Source organism: Haemorhous mexicanus, chromosome 28 (assembly GCF_027477595.1).
Source record: "Haemorhous mexicanus isolate bHaeMex1 chromosome 28, bHaeMex1.pri, whole genome shotgun sequence".
Lineage (NCBI taxonomy): Eukaryota > Metazoa > Chordata > Aves > Passeriformes > Fringillidae > Haemorhous > Haemorhous mexicanus.
The window spans coordinates 2,339,735-2,365,960 of record NC_082368.1 but is presented as its reverse complement, the minus strand read 5'-3'; the positions used below and the strand labels follow the sequence as shown (position 1 = coordinate 2,365,960).

The window sequence follows — 26,226 nt, the reverse complement described above, 5'->3', positions numbered from 1 at the left end:
TGGACACGGGCTCCTCCTGTCTCCAGGCCAGTGCTAGCTGCTCTTCTACACTTGAGCAGCCTCGTGCTGACTGAGCAGGGGTGAGACCCCCCCCAGGAAATGGTTCTTGGACCAAAGCAACCCTTATTGAGGTGGTGCTCTGCTGTGAGATATAGGACTGGTGGATCTACCTACATATCATAGCTGAGTGCTGCTCCCTACAAATTCGAAGAAGTTGAGGGTTAGAATCTTTTGGTTTTGCTTTTTCTTCCTGAAAAAATTTTTTCCCATCACTTGGTAGGAAAAAATAATGACTGCGTACTTATGATAGAAAAAATAAGTAGCCAATTTCAGTGGAGGAGGGCATCTGGCTGCACTTTTTGTATCTGAGGGTTTCTCCTGGAGGGCAGAGATGCCGAGCTTTTTGGAGTGGGAAAATGTGATTGCGTGCAACCCCTGGCTCTTTTTCCTTCTCCACTTTCAGAGGGGAGAGAGGCTGCAGTGCTGTGGGAAGAATTTGTCACCATTTTGGGGCTCCTTCGCTTGCTGCCTTTCTTCTACTGTGAGTAGACCTCTGCTCATAATGGCAGTCATTGCACTGAGACCTCGTTAACCCTCTACCTCACAAAAAGAGAGACTTTTCACCATATGTTCAGTGTTCAGAATCCCCAGCCTGCCTTTCCTTGCACTGCTTGGAGTCCAGCTGCCACTGTTGGGTGCCTGCTGCTTCTTTGGCACTGCTCTGGGTTTTGCTGCCCTGTAGGCCTGCAGCCCCTGCCGGCTGAGACATCCAGAAGGTTCATGTACTGCTGCAGAGCCTCTGATAGATCTCGTTCACCAGCCCAGGATTTTTACTCATTCCTGCCGTTTCAGCTTGCAGATCCTGAGGGTGCAGCTGGGGCTTTTGGATCAGCTGCTCCTTGGGCTTTGTAAAGCAAAGCCTTTCTTCCATCCCTTTCGTCTCGGTCAAGCCGCCATAACTGCATGACCCCTGAGCTCGCACCACAGCGCCCTCTGCTACCATGGGGGAATCATTGCACATGCCCTGCCTGGCTGGGAGCCAGCAGCACCCCTGCTGGCTGTGCCTGGAGGTGCACTAAAGGGGAAATCACCTGCAGCCAAGAGTGGGCGGGACTGGGTGTGTGGTATTGATTGGCGGGAATGCTGGTGTTGTTGTTTGTTTGCCTTATTATACATACTAGGAAAGAACTGCTCTCCCTCGTCTCATATGTTTTCCTGAAAGCCACCTAATCTCAAAGTTTTAATAAATTGGAGGGAGGGGGTTTACATTTTCCATTCCAAAGAAGGATCCTGCCTTCCTTAGCAGACACCTGTCTTTTAAACCAAGACTGTGGCCTTGCTGGGAACCTTGACAGATGATGCTGCAAGGAGGCTTCAGCCCAGTCAGGTCCAACTTATATTCCCGTAGGAGGAGGTCTCAAGCTTAAATTCTAGTACTTGGACCTGAACAGAGTCACAGCTCCATCTGTGACACATCTTTGCCTGTATCTGGACATGGACCTTACCAAGCTCTGTTTGGACTCTGACATATATTTGACTTCCCAGCTTGACTCGGGACTTCCCTTACCTCTACAAAAAAACCTGGGGAATCGCTGGATCTTGTTGGACCTTGAATACAGTCATGAGATCTCATCCTGACCTTGACTCTCTGACTCTGACTCACTGACTTGTCTTTCCAACTTGACGCCAGACAGGTGTAAGACAGAAGCTCGAGGCAGAACATAAGCAGGACATCATAAAGTGTGTGCATGCATGCAGACCCAAGACCTTAGAAGGATTTTGGAGAAAGCTGGGGTAGATGTCTTGTCTATGATGTGCAGTGGTTGTGTAGAACAAAAGGAAATAGGAGGTATTTGGTTACCAATCCTTATTTGTGAATCCCCTCAGCCCTGCATGTCTGGGCAGCAGCTGGGACCTTCCGAGTGCTGAGGGACGGTGTGAGGTTTGGATCTCATCTCCCTCTTCCCAGGTGTCCTGGCCACAGGACCTAGGCCAGGAAATGAAGGAAGGATAGGAAGAGGTGAGTTGTGGGCTGTCCCAAGACGTTTTGGTTTCCCATCCCCACTCCTTTGGAGCTAAGGTCTCCGTGATGGCCTTTGGCTGCCAAGTATCCAGGGGTGTTCTGCATCAGCGCAAAGGAAAAGGGCACCAAAAAAAAAATCTTCTGCAGTGAGCCCAAAAAATTGCATTCTCCAACTTTTTCCTGAGAAAAGTGGAGGAGTTGCCCCAGAACAAGAGATGACTCAGAGACCAAGGCTTAAATGCAACACAATTTTAATAAGTTTAAAGATCAAAAGCAGATGGCTCACAGAGAGCACCAGGAGCAGCCACTAAGATGGAGCTCCCATTTGGTGTTCTTTGCATTGCTCTGCAGAGGAAGGAAGGATGGCAGGTCCACATTGGAGTGCCTTGGGGGATGAGGGAAAGAAAAGGAGAGGAGAATAGAACGGTGAAGTGATGGTCCAAAGCTCTAAACAAACTTTCCGTAGCTAAATTTCCTGCACAATCCAATTTATGATGTCCTAAGCATTCCTGCCGGGGGATATATCCAGGAGCTTTAGCAGGGACGGCATCTGCTGCTCCCAAAGCAGTTGGTGATGCAGGAGATGTCAAAGCCCCCAGAGCTGATGGGCACTCCCTGAGAGCTGAGGATGTTGCCAACAGCAGCAGAGGTGGAGGATCCCACGGCGGTGTTCTGTGGGGAGGAGCTGAGGATGGGGCCGGGCAGGGTCACCAGCACGGCAGGCGGCTCAATGACAACGTGGGAGCTCTGGCACTGCCTGACACAGCACTCATTGCAGCTGCTGGCCAGCGGGCAGGGGCCACAGGACTGGCCACAGGGGTCACAGGGCTTGCAGCAGGACATGGCTTGAGGTCACAGGTGCACCTGGCACGGAGGGCAGAGAGAAGCACAAAGTGAGGACACATGAGAAGCAGCAGTGCACCCAAACACCCTGCAGCCAAGGCACCTCCTGGCCCACATTGGAGTGCCCACCTCAAAGCCCAGGTGCCACCTCAGCCAAGTCCCAGCCTCTCTCTGTCTGCACAAGACCTTCTCTCCCCTGCCCTCTCCCAGCACAAGCGGCTCCCAGCCCTGGGCTAGGACAGCCCCTCTCAGCTGAGATCTCCAGCCAGGCAAGTCCTGGTCTTGAAGCAGCAGCAGCAGAAGGAGGAGGAGAAGAGGCTTCCCACTCACCTGATTCCTGAGGAGAAGGAGGTGAGAGAAGTGGAGTGAGAGAGCAGAGACTTGGGCTGCCTTTTATAGCAGTCCTGCCCTGCCTCAGGCCCAGAGGCACCTTTGTGGAAGTCATAATTTTCTGACCAACTCATGTGCAGTGTGAACCATTCCGGTTAATATTAGGGGCCATATCCTGGCTTCCTGTACTTCTGCCTTTTCATTTCCTTGCTAATTCTCTGTGCTTTCCTACATGAAAGGTTATTTCTCTAAGTGCTGGGATGAGAGATTCAAGGGTTTCCTGGGCAAAAACAATGCTGGGTGCATTTAGAATGCTCAGACCATCAGCTGGCAGCATCCTCTATGGACAAATATGTTCTCCTGTGTCATTCCTGTGGGTTTGGATTTGTCCACGTTGTCAGGAAATGGGTGTCAGTCTTGTGCTTTCTTGCCCACGTGCCCAAAGACTGCCATGTGAGGGGTCCTGACACATCGTTTTCTGTTGCTTTTCCCATCTCTCCATGATGGTCACTCACTCTTGCACGTAGGTCTGCATCTGCTGGGAGGGTTGAAACCTGTTGCTACTCTAACAGTGCTCAGAGAACAGATGCGTTTGCCTCATTTGGCTCATCATCTTTCTGTGCACTGTCTGTGGGTCCTCTGGGAATAGCAGCAGTTGTCTGGGACCTGATCCTTTTCAAGGATAGCTGGGTAATTTTCTTCCACTCCTGCCTCCAGTATATTGTCAGCAGATTTCTCGGAACTGCACAGCTTTTCTGTCTTTTCTTGACTCTCTGATGACTCTGTGTGTCCACACAGACCTTTGCATTATTCCGTGCTGGAGTGTTTGAGCACACATGCATCTTTCTATGCTTGGCGTACCCTCCTGAAGGCATGTGCAGGTCAGAGCATCAGGACTCTTCCCTGGAGTGTTCATGATCTCAGAAAGTGTTTCCTTTGCCATCAGCAATGGTGATTTGTATGGAATCTACAGCAGAATGGTCATGGCTTGAAGGTAGCAAAGAACCTGCACAGAAATCAACTTCTGCCTCCTGCACTCTCCATTTCTTGTTTTATGGAGAGGAAGAAAGAGCAAGGCAGCCTGCCCACTTCTGCAGGTTATTATCATTGAGTGGATCCCCTTCTGGTGGAATGTAGGCTGGTAGCCAGGATGGGACATGGGCTCCTCCTGTCTCCAGGCCAGTGCTTTCTGCACTTCTACATCTTAGCAGCCTTGTGCTGACTGAGCAGGGCTCTGACTGCCCAGCAAATGGTTCTTGGACCAAAGGAACCCTTATTGAGGTGTTGCTCTGCTGTGAGAAATAACCACATATCATAGCTGGGTGCCGCTTCCTACACTTTAGAAGAAGTTGAGGGTTAGAATCTTTCCTTTTCTTTCTTCTTCCTCCAGGAATTTTGTCCCATAACCTGCTAGGAAACATTAACGACTGGATACTTAAGAAAGAGAAAAGAATTGTCCAATCTCAGTGGAGGAGGGCATCTGGCTGTGCTTCTCTTAATGGTAGGTTTCTCCTGGAGGCCAGAGATGCTGAGATATTCGGAGTGGGAAAATGGGGTTGGGTGAAGCCTCCGTCTCTTTTCTCTCTCAGCTTTCTGAGGGGTGAGACACTGCAGCACTGGGGGGGGAATTTGTTGCCACTTCAGGGTTCGTTCTCCTGCTGCCTTTCTTCTACAGTCAGTGGAGCTCTGCTCATAAGAGCAGTCCTTGTACTGAGACTTTGTTAACCCTCTACCTCAGTAAAAGAGGGACTTTCCACCTTATGTTCCAGGGCTCAGAATCCCCACCCTGCCTTTCCTTGCACTGCTTGGAGTCCAGCTGCCACTGTTGGGTGCCTGCTGCTTCTTTGGCACTGCTCTGGGTTTTGCTGCCCTGTAGGCCTGCAGCCCCTGCCGGCTGAGACATCCAGAAGGTCCATGTACTGCTGCAGAGCCTCTGATAGATCTCGTTCACGAGCCCAGGATTTTTACTCATTCCTGCCGTTTCAGCTTGCAGATCCTGAGGGTGCAGCTGGGGCTTTTGGATCAGCTGCTCCTTGGGCTTTGTAAAGCAAAGCCTTTCTTCCATCCCTTTCGTCTCGGTCAAGCCGCCATAACTGCATGACCCCTGAGCTCGCACCACAGCGCCCTCTGCTACCATGGGGGAATCATTGCACATGCCCTGCCTGGCTGGGAGCCAGCAGCACCCCTGCTGGCTGTGCCTGGAGGTGCACTAAAGGGGAAATCACCTGCAGCCAAGAGTGGGCGGGACTGGGTGTGTGGTTCTGATTGGCGGGAATGCTGGTGTTGTTATTTGTTTGCCTTATTATACATACTAGGAAAGAACTGCTCTCCCTCGTCTCATATGTTTTCCTGAAAGCCACCTAATTTCAAAGTTTTAATAAATTGGAGGGAGGGGGTTTACATTTTCCATTCCAAAGGAGGATCCTGCCTTCCTTAGCAGACACCTGCCTTTTAAACTAAGTCTGTGGCCTTGCTGGGAACCTTGACAGATGATGCTGCCAGGAGGCTTCAGCCCAGTCAGTTCCAACTTATATTCCCACAGGAGGAGGTCTCAAGCTAAAATTCTAGTACTTGGACCTGAACAGAGTCACAGCTCCATCTGTGACACATCTGTGCCTGTATCTGGACATGGACCTTACCAAGCTCTGTTTGGACTCTGACATATATTTGACTTCCCAGCTTGACTCGGGACTTCCCTTACCTCTACAAAAAAACCTGGGGAATCGCTGGATCTTGTTGGACCTTGAATACAGTCATGAGATCTCATCCTGACCTTGACTCTCTGACTCTGACTCACTGACTTGTCTTTCCAACTTGACGCCAGACAGGTGTAAGACAGAAGCTCGAGGCAGAACATGAGCAGGACATCATAAAGTGTGTGCATGCAGGCAGACCCGGGACCTTAGAAGGATTTTGGAGAAAGCTGGGGTAGCTGTCTTTTCTGTGATGTGCAGTGGTTGTGTAGAACAAAAGGAAATTGGAGGTATTTGGTTACCAATCCTTATTTGTGAATCCCCTCAGCCCTGCATGTCTGGGCAGCAGCTGGGACCTTCCGAGTGCTGAGGGACGGTGTGAGGTTTGGATCTCATCTCCCTGTTCCCAGGTTTCCTGGGCACAGGACCTAGGCCAGGAAATGAAGGAAGGATAGGAAGAAGTGAGTTGTGGGCTGTCCCAAGACGTTTTGGTTTCCCATCCCCACTCCTTTGGAGCTAAGGTCTCCGTGATGGCCTTTGGCTGCCAAGTATCCAGGGGTGTTCTGCATCAGCGCAAAGGAAAAGGGCACCAAAAAAAAAAATCTTCTGCAGAGAGCCCAAAAAATGGCATTCTCCAACTTTTTCCTGAGAAAAGTGGAGGAGTTGCCCCAGAACAAGAGATGACTCAGAGACCAAGGCTTAAATGCAACACAATTTTAATAAGTTTAAAGAAGAAAAGCAGATGGCTCACAGAGAGCACCAGGAGCAGCCACTACGATGGAGCTCCCATTTGGTGTTCTTTGCATTGCTCTGCAGACGAAGGAAGGATGGCAGGTCCACATTGGGGTGCCTTGGGGGATGAGGGACAGAAAAGGAGAGGAGAATAGAACGGTGAAGTGATGGTCCAAAGCTCTAAACAAACTTTCCGTAGCTCAATTTCCTGCACAATCCCATTTTATGATGTCCTAAGCATTCCTGCCGGGGGATATATCCAGGAGCTTTAGCAGGGACGGCATCTGCTGCTCCCAAAGCAGTTGGTGATGCAGGAGATGTCAAAGCCCCCAGAGCTGATGGGCACTCCCTGAGAGCTGAGGATGCTGCCAACAGCAGCAGAGGTGGAGGATCCCACGGCGGTGTTCTGTGGGAAGGAGCTGAGGATGGGCCCAGGCAGGGTCACCAGCACAGCAGGCGGCTCAATGACAACGTGGGAGCTCTGGCACTGCCTGACACAGCACTCATTGCAGCTGCTGGCCAGTGGGCAGGGGCCACAGGGCTGGCAGCAAGGGTCACAGGGCTTGCAGCAGGACATGACTCGGGGTCACAGGTGCACCTAGGATGGAAGGCAGGGAGAAGCACAAAGTGAGGACACATGAGAAGCAGCTCTGCACCCAAACACCCTGCAGCCAAGGCCCCTCCTGGCCCACATTGTAGTGCCCAGCTCAAAGCCCAGGTGCCACCTCAGCCAAGTCCCAGCTTCTCTCTGTCTGCCCAAGACCTTCTCTCTCCTTCCCTCTCCCAGCACAAGCAGCTCCCAGGACTGTGCTACTACAGCCCCTCTCAGCTGAGACCTCCAGCCAGGCAACAGCTGCTCTTGAAGCAGGAGGAGGAGGAGGAGGAGGAGGAGGAGGAGGAGGAGGAGGAGGAGGAGGAGGAGGAGGAGGAGGAGGAGAAGAGGCTTCCCACTCACCTGATTCCTGAGGAGAAGGAGGTGAGAGAAGTGGAGTGAGAGAGCAGAGACTTGGGCTGCCTTTTATAGCAGTCCTGCCCTGCCTCAGGCCAAGTAGCACCTTTGTGGAAGTCATAATTTTCTGACCAACTCATGTGCAGTGTGAACCATTCCGGTTAATATTAGGGGCCGTATCCTGGCTTCCTGTACTTCTGCCTTTTCATTTCCTTGCTAATTCTCTGTGCTTTCCTACATGAAAGGTTATTTCTCTAAGTGCTGGGATGATGGATTCAAGGGTTTCCTGGGCAAAAACAATGCTGGGTGCATTTAGAATGCTCAGACCATCAGCTGGCAGCATCCTCTATGGACAAATATGTTCTCCTGTGTCATTCCTGTGGGTTTGGTTTGTCCACGTTGTCAGCAAGTGGGCGTCAGTCTTGTGCTTTCTTGCCCACGTGCCCAAGGGCTGCCATGTGAGGGGTCCTGACACATCATTTTCTGTTGCTTTTCCTATCTCTCCATGATGGTCACTCACTGTTGCACGTAGGTCTGCATCTGCTGGGAGGGTTGAACCCTGTTGCTACTCTAACAGTGCTCAGAGAACAGCTGCGTTTGCCTCATTTGGCTCATCATCTTTCTGTGCACTCTCTGTGGGTCCTCTGGGAATAGCAGCAGTTTACTGGGGCCTGATCCTTTTCAAGGATAGCTGGGTAATTTTCTTCAGACTTTTCCCCAGTATCTTATCAGCAGAGTTCCGAGAACTGCACATCATTTCTGTCTGTTCTTGACTCTTTGCTGACCCTGTGTGACCATGCAGTTCTTTGCATTACTCCATGCTGGTGTGTTTGACCACACGTGCAACATTCTGTGCTAGGGTGACCCTCCTGAGGGCATGTGCAGGTCAGAGCAGTGGGACTCTTCCCTGGAGTGTTCACGGTCTCGGAGAGAAAGATATTTCCTTTGCCATCAGGAATGGCTCTTTGTATGGAATCTACAGCAGAATGGTTATGGCTTCAAGCTGGCAGAGAACCAGCACAGAAATCAGCTTCTGCCTCCTACATTCTCTTTGTTTTTTGGAGAGCGAGAAAGAGCAAGGCAGTCTGCCCACTTCTGCAGGTTGTTATCATTGAATGGATCCCCTTCTGGTGGAACGTAGGCTGGTAGCCAGTATGGGACACAGGCTCCTTCTGTCCAGGCTATGCTAGCTGCACTTGTACATCTCAGTAGTCTGCTGCTGACCGAGCAGGGGTGAGACCCCCTAGCAAATGGTTCTTGGACCAAAGGAACCCGTATTGAGGTGTTGCTGTGCTGTGAGATATAAGACAGCTAGATCTACCCACATATCATAGCTGAGTGTCCTTCCCTCTCTTTAGAGGCTCTTAAGGTTTAGAATCTTTTCATTTTATTCTTTCTCCTTAAGGAATTTTGTCCCATAACTTGCTGGGCAAGACTAATGACTGGGTACTTATGAAAGAAAAAAGAAGTGGCCAATCTCAGGGGAGGCGTGCATCTGGCTGCACTTCTCATATCTGAGGGTTTCTACTGGAGGCCAGAGATGCCGAGATAGTTGGAGTGGGAAAATGGGCCTGAGTGCAGCCCCTGACTCTGTTTCTCTCTCTGCTTTCAGAGCGGAGAGAGGCTGCAGCGCTGTGGGGAGAATTTGTTACCACTTTAGTGTTCAGTCTCCTGTTGCCATTCCTCTACTCTGAGTGGTGCTCTGCTCATGGGAGTAGCCATTGTACTAGGACCTTGTTAACCCTCTGCCTCAGTAAAAGAGGGACTTTTCACCATAAGTCCAGGTGCTCAGAAACCCCCACACCGCGTTTCCTTGCACTGCTTGGAGCCGGGCTGTCACTGTTGGGCCCCTGCTGCTTCTTTGGCACTGCTCTGGGTTCTGTTGCACTGTCGCCCCCTGCCTGTTGAGACATTCCGCAGTCACAGCTACGGCACCAGAGGTTACAATACGGATCATCCACCATCCCGGGATTTTTACTCGTTCCTGCTGTTCCAGCTTGCAGATCCTGAGAGTCCAGCTGGGGCAGTGGATCAGCTGCCCCTCAGGCTTTCTAAAGCAAAACCTTTTTTCCATCCCTTCCCGTCTCAGTCAAGCCGCCATTACCACATAACCCCCAAGCTCGCACCACAGCACCCTCTGCTGCCATGGGGGAGTCATTGCACACATCGCGCCCGGCCAGGGCCAGCAGGCCCCCTGCTGGCTGTGACCGGAGGTGCGGTCCCCTCAGCCCTGCATGTCTGGGCAGCAGCCTTGCCCTGCTGAGTGCTGAGGGCACTGTGTAAGGTTTGGATCTCATCTCCCTGTTCCCAGGTGTTGTGGTCACAGGCCCTAGGCCAGGCAATGAAGGAAGGATAGGAAGAGGTGAGTTGTGGGCTGTCCCCAGGCATTGTGGTCTCCCGTCCCCACTCCTTTGGAGATAAAGTCTCCATGATGGCCTTTGGCTGCCAAGTAGCCAGGGATGTTCTTCATCAACTCCAAAGGAAAAGGGCACCAAAAAATCCACTGAAGCGAGCCCCAAACATTGAGTTCTCCACCTTTTTCCTGAACAGACTGGAGAAGTTGCGCTAGAACAGAGACGACTAAGAGACCAAGGCTTGAATGCAAAACAATTTTAATAAGTTGAAAGAAGAAAAAGAGATGGGCCACAGAGAGCACCAGGAGCAGCCACTATGATGGCACTCCCTTGTGGTATACTTTGCACTGCCCTGCAGAGGTAGAAAGAAAGGCAGATCCACACTAGACTGCCTTGGGGAGTGAGGGACAGAAAAGGAGAGGAGAATAGAACAAAGATGAGATGATCCAAAGCTTGAAATACGATTTTCTGAAACTCTATCTCCTGTCCAAAACCAGGCTTTGAAGTATCGGGCGTTCATGTTGGAAGACATTGCCAGCAGATTTAGCAGGGACGGCATCTGCTGCTCCCAAAGCAGTTGGTGATGCAGGAGATGTCAAAGCCCCCAGAGCTGATGGGCACTCCGCCACAGCTGAGGATGTTGCCAACAGCAGCAGAGGTGGAGGATCCCACGGCGGTGTTCTGTGGGGAGGAGCTGAGGATGGGGCCGGGCAGGGTCACCAGCACAGCAGGTGGCTCAATGACAACGTGGGAGCTCTGGCACTGCCTGACACAGCACTCATTGCAGCTGCTGGCCAGTGGGCAGGGGCCACAGGACTGGCCACAGGGGTCACAGGGCTTGCAGCAGGACATGGCTTGGGGTCACAGGTGCACCTGGCACGGAGGGCAGAGAGAAGCACAAAGTGAGGACACATGAGAAGCAGCACTGCACCCAAACACCCTGCAGCCAAGGCACCTCCTGGCCCACATTGGAGTGCCCAGCTCAAAGCCCAGCAGCCACCTCAGCCAAGTCCCAGCCTCTCTCTGTCTGCCCAAGACCTTCTCTCTCCTTCCCTCTACCAGCACAAGCAGCTCCCAGCCCTGGGCTAGGACAGCCCCTCTCAGCTGAGACCTCCAGCCAGGCAAGTGCTGGTCTTGAAGCAGCAGCAGCAGAAGGAGGAGGAGAAGAGGCTTCCCACTCACCTGATTCCTGAGGAGAAGGAGGTGAGAGAAGTGGAGTGAGAGAGCAGAGACTTGGGCTGCCTTTTATAGCAGTCCTGCCCTGCCTCAGGCCCAGAGGCACCTTAGTGGAAGTCATAATTTTCTGACCAGCTCATGTGCAGTGTGAACCATTCCGGTTAATATTAGGGGCCATATCCTGGCTTCCTGTACTTCTGCCTTTTCATTTCCTTGCTAATTCTCTGTGCTTTCCTACATGAAAGGTTATTTCTCTAAGTGCTGGGAAGAGAGATTCAGGGGTTTCCTGGGCAAAAACAATGCTGGGTGCATTTAGAATGCTCAGACCATCAGCTGGCAGCATCCTCTATGGACAAATATGTTCTCCTGTGTCATTCCTGTGGGTTTGGTTTGTCCACGTTGTCAGGAAGTGGGCGTCAGTCTTGTGCTTTCTTGCCCACGTGCCCAAAGACTGCCATGTGACAGGTCCTGACACATCGTTTTCTGTTGCTTTTCCCATCTCTCCATGATGGTCACTCACTGTTGCACGTAGGTCTGCATCTGCTGGGAGGGTTGAACCCTGTTGCTACTCTAACAGTGCTCAGAGAACAGCTGCGTTTGCCTCATTTGGCTCATCATCTTTCTGTGCACTCTCTGTGGGTCCTCTGGGAATAGCAGCAGTTTACTGGGGCCTGATCCTTTTCAAGGATAGCTGGGTAATTTTCTTCAGACTTTTCCCCAGTATCTTATCAGCAGAGTTCCGAGAACTGCACATCATTTCTGTCTGTTCTTGACTCTTTGCTGACCCTGTGTGACCATGCAGTTCTTTGCATTACTCCATGCTGGTGTGTTTGACCACACGTGCAACATTCTGTGCTAGGGTGACCCTCCTGAGGGCATGTGCAGGTCAGAGCAGTGGGACTCTTCCCTGGAGTGTTCACGGTCTCGGAGAGAAAGATATTTCCTTTGCCATCAGGAATGGCTCTTTGTATGGAATCTACAGCAGAATGGTTATGGCTTCAAGCTGGCAGAGAACCAGCACAGAAATCAGCTTCTGCCTCCTACATTCTCTTTGTTTTTTGGAGAGCGAGAAAGAGCAAGGCAGTCTGCCCACTTCTGCAGGTTGTTATCATTGAATGGATCCCCTTCTGGTGGAACGTAGGCTGGTAGCCAGTATGGGACACAGGCTCCTTCTGTCCAGGCTATGCTAGCTGCACTTGTACATCTCAGTAGTCTGCTGCTGACCGAGCAGGGGTGAGACCCCCTAGCAAATGGTTCTTGGACCAAAGGAACCCGTATTGAGGTGTTGCTGTGCTGTGAGATATAAGACAGCTAGATCTACCCACATATCATAGCTGAGTGTCCTTCCCTCTCTTTAGAGGCTCTTAAGGTTTAGAATCTTTTCATTTTATTCTTTCTCCTTAAGGAATTTTGTCCCATAACTTGCTGGGCAAGACTAATGACTGGGTACTTATGAAAGAAAAAAGAAGTGGCCAATCTCAGGGGAGGCGTGCATCTGGCTGCACTTCTCATATCTGAGGGTTTCTACTGGAGGCCAGAGATGCCGAGATAGTTGGAGTGGGAAAATGGGCCTGAGTGCAGCCCCTGACTCTGTTTCTCTCTCTGCTTTCAGAGCGGAGAGAGGCTGCAGCGCTGTGGGGAGAATTTGTTACCACTTTAGTGTTCAGTCTCCTGTTGCCATTCCTCTACTCTGAGTGGTGCTCTGCTCATGGGAGTAGCCATTGTACTAGGACCTTGTTAACCCTCTGCCTCAGTAAAAGAGGGACTTTTCACCATAAGTCCAGGTGCTCAGAAACCCCCACACCGCGTTTCCTTGCACTGCTTGGAGCCGGGCTGTCACTGTTGGGCCCCTGCTGCTTCTTTGGCACTGCTCTGGGTTCTGTTGCACTGTCGCCCCCTGCCTGTTGAGACATTCCGCAGTCACAGCTACGGCACCAGAGGTTACAATACGGATCATCCACCATCCCGGGATTTTTACTCGTTCCTGCTGTTCCAGCTTGCAGATCCTGAGAGTCCAGCTGGGGCAGTGGATCAGCTGCCCCTCAGGCTTTCTAAAGCAAAACCTTTTTTCCATCCCTTCCCGTCTCAGTCAAGCCGCCATTACCACATAACCCCCAAGCTCGCACCACAGCACCCTCTGCTGCCATGGGGGAGTCATTGCACACATCGCGCCCGGCCAGGGCCAGCAGGCCCCCTGCTGGCTGTGACCGGAGGTGCGGTCCCCTCAGCCCTGCATGTCTGGGCAGCAGCCTTGCCCTGCTGAGTGCTGAGGGCACTGTGTAAGGTTTGGATCTCATCTCCCTGTTCCCAGGTGTTGTGGTCACAGGCCCTAGGCCAGGCAATGAAGGAAGGATAGGAAGAGGTGAGTTGTGGGCTGTCCCCAGGCATTGTGGTCTCCCGTCCCCACTCCTTTGGAGATAAAGTCTCCATGATGGCCTTTGGCTGCCAAGTAGCCAGGGATGTTCTTCATCAACTCCAAAGGAAAAGGGCACCAAAAAATCCACTGAAGCGAGCCCCAAACATTGAGTTCTCCACCTTTTTCCTGAACAGACTGGAGAAGTTGCGCTAGAACAGAGACGACTAAGAGACCAAGGCTTGAATGCAAAACAATTTTAATAAGTTGAAAGAAGAAAAAGAGATGGGCCACAGAGAGCACCAGGAGCAGCCACTATGATGGCACTCCCTTGTGGTATACTTTGCACTGCCCTGCAGAGGTAGAAAGAAAGGCAGATCCACACTAGACTGCCTTGGGGAGTGAGGGACAGAAAAGGAGAGGAGAATAGAACAAAGATGAGATGATCCAAAGCTTGAAATACGATTTTCTGAAACTCTATCTCCTGTCCAAAACCAGGCTTTGAAGTATCGGGCGTTCATGTTGGAAGACATTGCCAGCAGATTTAGCAGGGACGGCATCTGCTGCTCCCAAAGCAGTTGGTGATGCAGGAGATGTCAAAGCCCCCAGAGCTGATGGGCACTCCGCCACAGCTGAGGATGTTGCCAACAGCAGCAGAGGTGGAGGATCCCACGGCGGTGTTCTGTGGGGAGGAGCTGAGGATGGGGCCAGGCAGGGTCACCAGCACAGCAGGTGGCTCAATGACAACGTGGGAGCTCTGGCACTGCCTGACACAGCACTCATTGCAGCTGCTGGCCAGTGGGCAGGGGCCACAGGACTGGCCACAGGGGTCACAGGGCTTGCAGCAGGACATGGCTTGGGGTCACAGGTGCACCTGGCACGGAGGGCAGAGAGAAGCACAAAGTGAGGACACATGAGAAGCAGCACTGCACCCAAACACCCTGCAGCCAAGGCACCTCCTGGCCCACATTGGAGTGCCCAGCTCAAAGCCCAGCAGCCACCTCAGCCAAGTCCCAGCCTCTCTCTGTCTGCCCAAGACCTTCTCTCTCCTTCCCTCTACCAGCACAAGCAGCTCCCAGCCCTGGGCTAGGACAGCCCCTCTCAGCTGAGACCTCCAGCCAGGCAAGTGCTGGTCTTGAAGCAGCAGCAGCAGAAGGAGGAGGAGAAGAGGCTTCCCACTCACCTGATTCCTGAGGAGAAGGAGGTGAGAGAAGTGGAGTGAGAGAGCAGAGACTTGGGCTGCCTTTTATAGCAGTCCTGCCCTGCCTCAGGCCCAGAGGCACCTTAGTGGAAGTCATAATTTTCTGACCAGCTCATGTGCAGTGTGAACCATTCCGGTTAATATTAGGGGCCATATCCTGGCTTCCTGTACTTCTGCCTTTTCATTTCCTTGCTAATTCTCTGTGCTTTCCTACATGAAAGGTTATTTCTCTAAGTGCTGGGAAGAGAGATTCAGGGGTTTCCTGGGCAAAAACAATGCTGGGTGCATTTAGAATGCTCAGACCATCAGCTGGCAGCATCCTCTATGGACAAATATGTTCTCCTGTGTCATTCCTGTGGGTTTGGTTTGTCCACGTTGTCAGGAAGTGGGCGTCAGTCTTGTGCTTTCTTGCCCACGTGCCCAAAGACTGCCATGTGACAGGTCCTGACACATCGTTTTCTGTTGCTTTTCCCATCTCTCCATGATGGTCACTCACTGTTGCACGTAGGTCTGCATCTGCTGGGAGGGTTGAACCCTGTTGCTACTCTAACAGTGCTCAGAGAACAGCTGCGTTTGCCTCATTTGGCTCATCATCTTTCTGTGCACTCTCTGTGGGTCCTCTGGGAATAGCAGCAGTTTACTGGGGCCTGATCCTTTTCAAGGATAGCTGGGTAATTTTCTTCAGACTTTTCCCCAGTATCTTATCAGCAGAGTTCCGAGAACTGCACATCATTTCTGTCTGTTCTTGACTCTTTGCTGACCCTGTGTGACCATGCAGTTCTTTGCATTACTCCATGCTGGTGTGTTTGACCACACGTGCAACATTCTGTGCTAGGGTGACCCTCCTGAGGGCATGTGCAGGTCAGAGCAGTGGGACTCTTCCCTGGAGTGTTCACGGTCTCGGAGAGAAAGATATTTCCTTTGCCATCAGGAATGGCTCTTTGTATGGAATCTACAGCAGAATGGTTATGGCTTCAAGCTGGCAGAGAACCAGCACAGAAATCAGCTTCTGCCTCCTACATTCTCTTTGTTTTTTGGAGAGCGAGAAAGAGCAAGGCAGTCTGCCCACTTCTGCAGGTTGTTATCATTGAATGGATCCCCTTCTGGTGGAACGTAGGCTGGTAGCCAGTATGGGACACAGGCTCCTTCTGTCCAGGCTATGCTAGCTGCACTTGTACATCTCAGTAGTCTGCTGCTGACCGAGCAGGGGTGAGACCCCCTAGCAAATGGTTCTTGGACCAAAGGAACCCGTATTGAGGTGTTGCTGTGCTGTGAGATATAAGACAGCTAGATCTACCCACATATCATAGCTGAGTGTCCTTCCCTCTCTTTAGAGGCTCTTAAGGTTTAGAATCTTTTCATTTTATTCTTTCTCCTTAAGGAATTTTGTCCCATAACTTGCTGGGCAAGACTAATGACTGGGTACTTATGAAAGAAAAAAGAAGTGGCCAATCTCAGGGGAGGCGTGCATCTGGCTGCACTTCTCATATCTGAGGGTTTCTACTGGAGGCCAGAGATGCCGAGATAGTTGGAGTGGGAAAATGGGCCTGAGTGCAGCCCCTGACTCTGTTTCTCTCTCTGCTTTCAGAGCGGAGAGAGGCTGCAGCGCTGTGGGGAGAATTTGTTACCACTTTAGTGTTCAGTCTCCTGTTGCCATTCCTCTACTCTGAGTGGTGCTCTGCTCATGGGAGTAGCCATTGTACTAGGACCTTGTTAACCCTCTGCCTCAGTAAAAGAGGGACTTTTCACCATAAGTCCAGGTGCTCAGAAACCCCCACACCGCGTTTCCTTGCACTGCTTGGAGCCGGGCTGTCACTGTTGGGCCCCTGCTGCTTCTTTGGCACTGCTCTGGGTTCTGTTGCACTGTCGCCCCCTGCCTGTTGAGACATTCCGCAGTCACAGCTACGGCACCAGAGGTTACAATACGGATCATCCACCATCCCGGGATTTTTACTCGTTCCTGCTGTTCCAGCTTGCAGATCCTGAGAGTCCAGCTGGGGCAGTGGATCAGCTGCCCCTCAGGCTTTCTAAAGCAAAACCTTTTTTCCATCCCTTCCCGTCTCAGTCAAGCCGCCATTACCACATAACCCCCAAGCTCGCACCACAGCACCCTCTGCTGCCATGGGGGAGTCATTGCACACATCGCGCCCGGCCAGGGCCAGCAGGCCCCCTGCTGGCTGTGACCGGAGGTGCGGTCCCCTCAGCCCTGCATGTCTGGGCAGCAGCCTTGCCCTGCTGAGTGCTGAGGGCACTGTGTAAGGTTTGGATCTCATCTCCCTGTTCCCAGGTGTTGTGGTCACAGGCCCTAGGCCAGGCAATGAAGGAAGGATAGGAAGAGGTGAGTTGTGGGCTGTCCCCAGGCATTGTGGTCTCCCGTCCCCACTCCTTTGGAGATAAAGTCTCCATGATGGCCTTTGGCTGCCAAGTAGCCAGGGATGTTCTTCATCAACTCCAAAGGAAAAGGGCACCAAAAAATCCACTGAAGCGAGCCCCAAACATTGAGTTCTCCACCTTTTTCCTGAACAGACTGGAGAAGTTGCGCTAGAACAGAGACGACTAAGAGACCAAGGCTTGAATGCAAAACAATTTTAATAAGTTGAAAGAAGAAAAAGAGATGGGCCACAGAGAGCACCAGGAGCAGCCACTATGATGGCACTCCCTTGTGGTATACTTTGCACTGCCCTGCAGAGGTAGAAAGAAAGGCAGATCCACACTAGACTGCCTTGGGGAGTGAGGGACAGAAAAGGAGAGGAGAATAGAACAAAGATGAGATGATCCAAAGCTTGAAATACGATTTTCTGAAACTCTATCTCCTGTCCAAAACCAGGCTTTGAAGTATCGGGCGTTCATGTTGGAAGACATTGCCAGCAGATTTAGCAGGGACGGCATCTGCTGCTCCCAAAGCAGTTGGTGATGCAGGAGATGTCAAAGCCCCCAGAGCTGATGGGCACTCCGCCACAGCTGAGGATGTTGCCAACAGCAGCAGAGGTGGAGGATCCCACGGCGGTGTTCTGTGGGGAGGAGCTGAGGATGGGGCCGGGCAGGGTCACCAGCACAGCAGGTGGCTCAATGACAACGTGGGAGCTCTGGCACTGCCTGACACAGCACTCATTGCAGCTGCTGGCCAGTGGGCAGGGGCCACAGGACTGGCCACAGGGGTCACAGGGCTTGCAGCAGGACATGGCTTGGGGTCACAGGTGCACCTGGCACGGAGGGCAGAGAGAAGCACAAAGTGAGGACACATGAGAAGCAGCACTGCACCCAAACACCCTGCAGCCAAGGCACCTCCTGGCCCACATTGGAGTGCCCAGCTCAAAGCCCAGCAGCCACCTCAGCCAAGTCCCAGCCTCTCTCTGTCTGCCCAAGACCTTCTCTCTCCTTCCCTCTACCAGCACAAGCAGCTCCCAGCCCTGGGCTAGGACAGCCCCTCTCAGCTGAGACCTCCAGCCAGGCAAGTGCTGGTCTTGAAGCAGCAGCAGCAGAAGGAGGAGGAGAAGAGGCTTCCCACTCACCTGATTCCTGAGGAGAAGGAGGTGAGAGAAGTGGAGTGAGAGAGCAGAGACTTGGGCTGCCTTTTATAGCAGTCCTGCCCTGCCTCAGGCCCAGAGGCACCTTAGTGGAAGTCATAATTTTCTGACCAGCTCATGTGCAGTGTGAACCATTCCGGTTAATATTAGGGGCCATATCCTGGCTTCCTGTACTTCTGCCTTTTCATTTCCTTGCTAATTCTCTGTGCTTTCCTACATGAAAGGTTATTTCTCTAAGTGCTGGGAAGAGAGATTCAGGGGTTTCCTGGGCAAAAACAATGCTGGGTGCATTTAGAATGCTCAGACCATCAGCTGGCAGCATCCTCTATGGACAAATATGTTCTCCTGTGTCATTCCTGTGGGTTTGGTTTGTCCACGTTGTCAGGAAGTGGGCGTCAGTCTTGTGCTTTCTTGCCCACGTGCCCAAAGACTGCCATGTGACAGGTCCTGACACATCGTTTTCTGTTGCTTTTCCCATCTCTCCATGATGGTCACTCACTGTTGCACGTAGGTCTGCATCTGCTGGGAGGGTTGAACCCTGTTGCTACTCTAACAGTGCTCAGAGAACAGCTGCGTTTGCCTCATTTGGCTCATCATCTTTCTGTGCACTCTCTGTGGGTCCTCTGGGAATAGCAGCAGTTTACTGGGGCCTGATCCTTTTCAAGGATAGCTGGGTAATTTTCTTCAGACTTTTCCCCAGTATCTTATCAGCAGAGTTCCGAGAACTGCACATCATTTCTGTCTGTTCTTGACTCTTTGCTGACCCTGTGTGACCATGCAGTTCTTTGCATTACTCCATGCTGGTGTGTTTGACCACACGTGCAACATTCTGTGCTAGGGTGACCCTCCTGAGGGCATGTGCAGGTCAGAGCAGTGGGACTCTTCCCTGGAGTGTTCACGGTCTCGGAGAGAAAGATATTTCCTTTGCCATCAGGAATGGCTCTTTGTATGGAATCTACAGCAGAATGGTTATGGCTTCAAGCTGGCAGAGAACCAGCACAGAAATCAGCTTCTGCCTCCTACATTCTCTTTGTTTTTTGGAGAGCGAGAAAGAGCAAGGCAGTCTGCCCACTTCTGCAGGTTGTTATCATTGAATGGATCCCCTTCTGGTGGAACGTAGGCTGGTAGCCAGTATGGGACACAGGCTCCTTCTGTCCAGGCTATGCTAGCTGCACTTGTACATCTCAGTAGTCTGCTGCTGACCGAGCAGGGGTGAGACCCCCTAGCAAATGGTTCTTGGACCAAAGGAACCCGTATTGAGGTGTTGCTGTGCTGTGAGATATAAGACAGCTAGATCTACCCACATATCATAGCTGAGTGTCCTTCCCTCTCTTTAGAGGCTCTTAAGGTTTAGAATCTTTTCATTTTATTCTTTCTCCTTAAGGAATTTTGTCCCATAACTTGCTGGGCAAGACTAATGACTGGGTACTTATGAAAGAAAAAAGAAGTGGCCAATCTCAGGGGAGGCGTGCATCTGGCTGCACTTCTCATATCTGAGGGTTTCTACTGGAGGCCAGAGATGCCGAGATAGTTGGAGTGGGAAAATGGGCCTGAGTGCAGCCCCTGACTCTGTTTCTCTCTCTGCTTTCAGAGCGGAGAGAGGCTGCAGCGCTGTGGGGAGAATTTGTTACCACTTTAGTGTTCAGTCTCCTGTTGCCATTCCTCTACTCTGAGTGGTGCTCTGCTCATGGGAGTAGCCATTGTACTAGGACCTTGTTAACCCTCTGCCTCAGTAAAAGAGGGACTTTTCACCATAAGTCCAGGTGCTCAGAAACCCCCACACCGCGTTTCCTTGCACTGCTTGGAGCCGGGCTGTCACTGTTGGGCCCCTGCTGCTTCTTTGGCACTGCTCTGGGTTCTGTTGCACTGTCGCCCCCTGCCTGTTGAGACATTCCGCAGTCACAGCTACGGCACCAGAGGTTACAATACGGATCATCCACCATCCCGGGATTTTTACTCGTTCCTGCTGTTCCAGCTTGCAGATCCTGAGAGTCCAGCTGGGGCAGTGGATCAGCTGCCCCTCAGGCTTTCTAAAGCAAAACCTTTTTTCCATCCCTTCCCGTCTCAGTCAAGCCGCCATTACCACATAACCCCCAAGCTCGCACCACAGCACCCTCTGCTGCCATGGGGGAGTCATTGCACACATCGCGCCCGGCCAGGGCCAGCAGGCCCCCTGCTGGCTGTGACCGGAGGTGCGGTCCCCTCAGCCCTGCATGTCTGGGCAGCAGCCTTGCCCTGCTGAGTGCTGAGGGCACTGTGTAAGGTTTGGATCTCATCTCCCTGTTCCCAGGTGTTGTGGTCACAGGCCCTAGGCCAGGCAATGAAGGAAGGATAGGAAGAGGTGAGTTGTGGGCTGTCCCCAGGCATTGTGGTCTCCCGTCCCCACTCCTTTGGAGATAAAGTCTCCATGATGGCCTTTGGCTGCCAAGTAGCCAGGGATGTTCTTCATCAACTCCAAAGGAAAAGGGCACCAAAAAATCCACTGAAGCGAGCCCCAAACATTGAGTTCTCCACCTTTTTCCTGAACAGACTGGAGAAGTTGCGCTAGAACAGAGACGACTAAGAGACCAAGGCTTGAATGCAAAACAATTTTAATAAGTTGAAAGAAGAAAAAGAGATGGGCCACAGAGAGCACCAGGAGCAGCCACTATGATGGCACTCCCTTGTGGTATACTTTGCACTGCCCTGCAGAGGTAGAAAGAAAGGCAGATCCACACTAGACTGCCTTGGGGAGTGAGGGACAGAAAAGGAGAGGAGAATAGAACAAAGATGAGATGATCCAAAGCTTGAAATACGATTTTCTGAAACTCTATCTCCTGTCCAAAACCAGGCTTTGAAGTATCGGGCGTTCATGTTGGAAGACATTGCCAGCAGATTTAGCAGGGACGGCATCTGCTGCTCCCAAAGCAGTTGGTGATGCAGGAGATGTCAAAGCCCCCAGAGCTGATGGGCACTCCGCCACAGCTGAGGATGTTGCCAACAGCAGCAGAGGTGGAGGATCCCACGGCGGTGTTCTGTGGGGAGGAGCTGAGGATGGGGCCGGGCAGGGTCACCAGCACAGCAGGTGGCTCAATGACAACGTGGGAGCTCTGGCACTGCCTGACACAGCACTCATTGCAGCTGCTGGCCAGTGGGCAGGGGCCACAGGACTGGCCACAGGGGTCACAGGGCTTGCAGCAGGACATGGCTTGGGGTCACAGGTGCACCTGGCACGGAGGGCAGAGAGAAGCACAAAGTGAGGACACATGAGAAGCAGCACTGCACCCAAACACCCTGCAGCCAAGGCACCTCCTGGCCCACATTGGAGTGCCCAGCTCAAAGCCCAGCAGCCACCTCAGCCAAGTCCCAGCCTCTCTCTGTCTGCCCAAGACCTTCTCTCTCCTTCCCTCTACCAGCACAAGCAGCTCCCAGCCCTGGGCTAGGACAGCCCCTCTCAGCTGAGACCTCCAGCCAGGCAAGTGCTGGTCTTGAAGCAGCAGCAGCAGAAGGAGGAGGAGAAGAGGCTTCCCACTCACCTGATTCCTGAGGAGAAGGAGGTGAGAGAAGTGGAGTGAGAGAGCAGAGACTTGGGCTGCCTTTTATAGCAGTCCTGCCCTGCCTCAGGCCCAGAGGCACCTTAGTGGAAGTCATAATTTTCTGACCAGCTCATGTGCAGTGTGAACCATTCCGGTTAATATTAGGGGCCATATCCTGGCTTCCTGTACTTCTGCCTTTTCATTTCCTTGTTAATTCTCTGTGCTTTCCTACATGAAAGGTTATTTCTCTAAGTGCTGGGAAGAGAGATTCAGGGGTTTCCTGGGCAAAAACAATGCTGGGTGCATTTAGAATGCTCAGACCATCAGCTGGCAGCATCCTCTATGGACAAATATGTTCTCCTGTGTCATTCCTGTGGGTTTGGTTTGTCCACGTTGTCAGGAAGTGGGCGTCAGTCTTGTGCTTTCTTGCCCACGTGCCCAAAGACTGCCATGTGACAGGTCCTGACACATCGTTTTCTGTTGCTTTTCCCATCTCTCCATGATGGTCACTCACTCTTGCACACAGGTCTGCATCTGCTAGGTGGGATGGACCCTATTGTTTCTTTAGCAGTGCTCAGAGACAAATTTCACTGGCCTCATTTGGCTTATCATCTTTCTGTGCACTCTCTGTGGGTCCTCTGGGAATAGCAGCAGTTGTCTGGGACCTGATCCTGGTCAAGGATATCTGAGTAATTTTCTGTCAGACTTTTCCCCAGTATCTCATCAGCAGAGTTCCCAGAACTGCGCATCATTTCTGTCTGTTCTTGACTCTTTGCTGACCCTGTGTGAGCATACAGATCTTTGCATTACTCCATGCTGGTGTTTTTGAGCATGCATGCTTGATGTGACCCTCCTGAGGGCATGTGCAGGTCAGAGCAGTGGGACTCTTCCCTGGAGTGTTCCTGATCTCAGAAAGTGTTTCCTTTGCTATCAGGAATGGCTCTTTGTATGGAATCTACAGCAGAATGGTCATGGCTTGAAGGTAGCAAAGAACCTGCACAGAAATCAACTTCTGCCTCCTGCACTCTCCATTTCTCTTGGAGAGGGAGAAAGAGCAAGGCAGCCTGCCCACTTCTGCAGGTTGTTATCATTGAGTGGATCCCCTTCTGGTGGAACGTAGGCTGGTAGCCAGGATGGGACACGGGCTCCTCCTGTCTCCAGGCCAGTGCTAGCTGCTCTTCTACACTTGAGCAGCCTCGTGCTGACTGAGCAGGGGTGAGACCCCCCCCAGGAAATGGTTCTTGGACCAAAGCAACCCTTATTGAGGTGGTGCTCTGCTGTGAGATATAGGACTGGTGGATCTACCTACATATCATAGCTGAGTGCTGCTCCCTACAAATTCGAAGAAGTTGAGGGTTAGAATCTTTTGGTTTTGCTTTTTCTTCCTGAAAAAATTTTTTCCCATCACTTGGTAGGAAAAAACAATGACTGGGTACTTATGATAGAAAAAATAAGTAGCCAATTTCAGTGGAGGAGGGCATCTGGCTGCACTTTTTGTATCTGAGGGTTTCTCCTGGAGGGCAGAGATGCCGAGCTTTTTGGAGTGGGAAAATGTGATTGCGTGCAACCCCTGGCTCTTTTTCCTTCTCCACTTTCAGAGGGGAGAGAGGCTGCAGTGCTGTGGGAAGAATTTGTCACCATTTTGGGGCTCCTTCGCTTGCTGCCTTTCTTCTACTGTGAGTAGACCTCTGCTCATAATGGCAGTCATTGCACTGAGACCTCGTTAACCCTCTACCTCACAAAAAGAGAGACTTTTCACCATATGTTCAGTGTTCAGAATCCCCACCCTGCCTTTCCTTGCACTGCTTGGAGCCCAGCTGCCACTGTTGGGTGCCTGCTGCTTCTTTGGCACTGCTCTGGGTTTTGCTGCCCTGTAGGCCTGCAGCCCCTGCCGGCTGAGACATCCAGAAGGTCCATGTACTGCTGCAGAGCCTCTGATAGATCTCGTTCACCAGCCCAGGATTTTTACTCATTCCTGCCGTTTCAGCTTGCAGATCCTGAGGGTGCAGCTGGGGCTTTTGGATCAGCTGCCCCTTGGGCTTTGTAAAGCAAAGCCTTTCTTCCATCCCTTTCGTCTCGGTCAAGCCGCCATAACTGCATGACCCCTGAGCTCGCACCACAGCGCCCTCTGCTACCATGGGGGAATCATTGCACATGCCCTGCCTGGCTGGGAGCCAGCAGCGCCCCTGCTGGCTGTGCCTGGAGGTGCACTAAAGGGGAAATCACCTGCAGCCAGGAGTGGGCGGGACTGGGTGTGTGGTTCTGATTGGCGGGAATGCTGGTGTTGTTGTTTGTTTGCCTTATTATACATACTAGGAAAGAACTGCTCTCCCTCGTCTCATATGTTTTCCTGAAAGCCACCTAATTTCAAAGTTTTAATAAATTGGAGGGAGGGGGTTTACATTTTCCATTCCAAAGGAGGATCCTGCCTTCCTTAGCAGACACCTGCCTTTTAAACTAAGTCTGTGGCCTTGCTGGGAACCTTGACAGATGATGCTGCCAGGAGGCTTCAGCCCAGTCAGGTCCAACTTATATTCCCACAGGAGGAGGTCTCAAGCTAAAATTCTAGTACTTGGACCTGAACAGAGTCACAGCTCCATCTGTGACACATCTGTGCCTGTATCTGGACATGGACCTTACCAAGCTCTGTTTGGACTCTGACATATATTTGACTTCCCAGCTTGACTCGGGACTTCCCTTACCTCTACAAAAAAACCTGGGGAATCGCTGGATCTTGTTGGACCTTGAATACAGTCATGAGATCTCATCCTGACCTTGACTCTCTGACTCTGACTCACTGACTTGTCTTTCCAACTTGACGCCAGACAGGTGTAAGACAGAAGCTCGAGGCAGAACATGAGCAGGACATCATAAAGTGTGTGCATGCAGGCAGACCCGGGACCTTAGAAGGATTTTGGAGAAAGCTGGGGTAGCTGTCTTGTCTGTGATGTGCAGTGGTTGTGTAGAACAAAAGGCAAAATTGGAGGTATTTGGTTACCAATCCTTATTTGTGAATCCCCTCAGCCCTGCATGTCTGGGCAGCAGCTGGGACCTTCCGAGTGCTGAGGGACGGTGTGAGGTTTGGATCTCATCTCCCTCTTCCCAGGTGTCCTGGCCACAGGACCTAGGCCAGGAAATGAAGGAAGGATAGGAAGAGGTGAGTTGTGGGCTGTCCCAAGACGTTTTGGTTTCCCATCCCCACTCCTTTGGAGCTAAGGTCTCCGTGCTGGCCTTTGGCTGCCAAGTATCCAGGGATGTTCTTCATCAGCACAAAGGAAAAGGGCACCAAAAAAAAAAATCTTCTGCAGTGAGCCCAAAAAATGGCATTCTCCAACTTTTTCCTGAGAAAAGTGGAGGAGTTGCCCCAGAACAAGAGATGACTCAGAGACCAAGGCTTAAATGCAACACAATTTTAATAAGTTTAAAGAAGAAAAGCAGATGGCCCACAGAGAGCACCAGGAGCAGCCACTAAGATGGAGCTCCCATTTGGTGTTCTTTGCATTGCTCTGCAGAGGAAGGAAGGATGGCAGGTCCACATTGGGGTGCCTTGGGGGATGAGGGACAGAAAAGGAGAGGAGAATAGAACGGTGAAGTGATGGTCCAAAGCTCTAAACAAACTTTCCGTAGCTCAATTTCCTGCACAATCCCATTTTATGATGTCCTAAGCATTCTTGCCGGGGGATATATCCAGGAGCTTTAGCAGGGACGGCATCTGCTGCCACCAAAGCAGTTGGTGATGCAGGAGATGTCAAAGCCCCCAGAGCTGATGGGCACTCCGCCACAGCCGAGGATGTTGCCAACAGCAGCAGAGGTGGAGGATCCCACGGCGGTGTTCTGTGGGGAGGAGCTGAGGATGGGGCCGGGCAGGGTCACCAGCACAGCAGGTGGCTCAATGACAACGTGGGAGCTCTGGCACTGCCTGACACAGCACTCATTGCAGCTGCTGGCCAGCGGGCAGGGGCCACAGGACTGGCCACAGGGGTCACAGGGCTTGCAGCAGGACATGACTCGGGGTCACAGGTGCACCTAGGATGGAAGGCAGGGAGAAGCACAAAGTGAGGACACATGAGAAGCAGCTCTGCACCCAAACACCCTGCAGCCAAGGCACCTCCTGGCCCACATTGTAGTGCCCACCTCAAAGCCCAGGTGCCACCTCAGCCACGTCCCAGCCTCTCTCTGTCTGCCCAAGACCTTCTCTCTCCTTCCCTCTCCCAGAACAAGCTGCTCCCAGGACTGTGCTACGACAGCCCCTCTCAGCTGAGACCTCCAGCCAGGCAACAGCTGCTCTTGAAGCAGGAACAGGAGGAGGAGGAGGAGGAGGAGGAGGAGGAGGAGGAGGAGGAGGAGGAGAAGAGGCTTCCCACTCACCTGATTCCTGAGGAGAAGGAGGTGAGAGAAGTGGAGTGAGAGAGCAGAGACTTGGGCTGCCTTTTATAGCAGTCCTGCCCTGCCTCAGGCCCAGAGGCACCTTAGTGGAAGTCATAATTTTCTGACCAGCTCATGTGCAGTGTGAACCATTCCGGTTAATAT

The 26,226-nt window shown here is 52.0% G+C and overlaps 2 long non-coding RNA genes across 2 annotated transcripts; both read right to left on the bottom strand.

Moving 5' to 3' along the window:
* Positions 1-2,257: 2,257 nt before the first annotated feature.
* On the bottom strand, positions 2,258-3,232 carry LOC132339240 (uncharacterized). Its single transcript, XR_009489623.1, has 2 exons — positions 3,197-3,232; positions 2,258-2,887 (listed from the first exon to the last, which is right to left on the bottom strand). It is a non-coding gene; the product is annotated as an uncharacterized LOC132339240 (long non-coding RNA).
* Positions 3,233-10,165: 6,933 nt separating this feature from the next.
* On the bottom strand, positions 10,166-11,143 carry LOC132339313 (uncharacterized). The gene is made up of 2 exons (XR_009489632.1): positions 11,107-11,143; positions 10,166-10,797 (listed from the first exon to the last, which is right to left on the bottom strand). It is a non-coding gene; the product is annotated as an uncharacterized LOC132339313 (long non-coding RNA).
* Between the last annotated feature and the right edge of the window lie 15,083 nt (positions 11,144-26,226).